This window comes from Trichosurus vulpecula, chromosome 1 (genome assembly GCF_011100635.1).
Source record: "Trichosurus vulpecula isolate mTriVul1 chromosome 1, mTriVul1.pri, whole genome shotgun sequence".
Classification (NCBI taxonomy): Eukaryota; Metazoa; Chordata; class Mammalia; order Diprotodontia; family Phalangeridae; genus Trichosurus; species Trichosurus vulpecula.
This window is the reverse complement of record NC_050573.1, coordinates 328,728,827-328,729,945: the sequence shown is the minus strand read 5'-3', so window position 1 is coordinate 328,729,945 and position 1,119 is coordinate 328,728,827. Positions and strand designations below refer to the sequence as shown.

Sequence of the window (1,119 nt, the reverse complement as noted above, 5' to 3'; positions counted from 1 at the left end):
TTCTGCACTGGATTGTGAGGTTTTTATACCCTAGTACATGGCCAATTTTTGAGTATGTGCCATGTACCACTGAAAAAATTGTATATTCCTTTTTATCCCCATTCAGTTTTCTCCAGAGGTCTATCATATCTGCATTTTCTAAAATTCTACTCAACTCCTTAACTTCTTTCTTGTTTATTTTGAGGTCATACTTATCAAGTTTAAAGAGGGGGAGGTTGAGGTCCTCCACTATCATACTTTTGCTGTCTGTTTCTTCCTGTTACTCCTTTAAATTCTTCTCTAAGAATTTGCATGCTATACCACTTGGTGCATATGTGTTAAATAATGATATTGCTAAATTGTTTATTGGGCCTTTTAGCAGGATGTAGTGTCCTTCCTTATCTCTTTTTTATTAGATCTATCTTTGCTTTTGTTTTGTCTGAGATTAGGATTGCTACCCCTGCTTTTTTTACTTTAGCTGAAGCACAATATATTCTACTCCAGCCTTTTACCTTTACCCTGAGTGTATCCCCCTGTTTTCAAAAACATGGTTAGATTCCACAGAGTAAGAGGCAATGCCTTAACCATATATATGTTATAAAGGCCACTAGTACTTCTTCCATCCTTATCAAGGGGAGTGGTAACCTTCTCTCCTTTCATACAACATGGCTTTTGGAGTCTTTAACAACAGAGACCTGGTTGAAGCAAAAGAAAGAGAACACAAAGAAAGAGCTACAGGTAGAGAACATGCTCAATTCTTGGCTGCTGCTGTGGCCAGGAAAAGACTCAAGGAGTTCCCCTCCAGGGCACCCTCCTTGTAGGAATCCTGGTGACTTAGCTTTCAATGCTGCAAGGAGGCTCACTGGTCCAAGTAGTGCCCCTCCAAGGTGCCCCTACAGAGAAAACCCTCAAGAATGACACCTGCAACACCCTGTGCAATATGTGACCAAAAGGGTAATTGGAGGAAAGATTGGCCCCAGGTTGGGAAAGTGGTGGAGCCACCCCCCCAGTACCCTGTCCTCCAGTCTTCTCAAGACTGGGAATGATGGGGGAGCCTGGAGCTTGGCAGCATTCCCACTTTCCCCACCTTTCTCACTGATCCCTTGGCAAAATAAAGGCTGAAGTTATGGTTACCCACTT

General features: G+C 42.4%; 1 non-coding gene across 1 annotated transcript; it reads right to left on the bottom strand.

Annotated features, from left to right (window-relative positions):
* Nucleotides 1-518: 518 nt before the first annotated feature.
* LOC118835105 lies at nucleotides 519-646 on the bottom strand. Its single transcript, XR_005009453.1, has one exon. It is a non-coding gene; the product is annotated as a U6atac minor spliceosomal RNA (small nuclear RNA).
* Nucleotides 647-1,119: the final 473 nt, after the last annotated feature.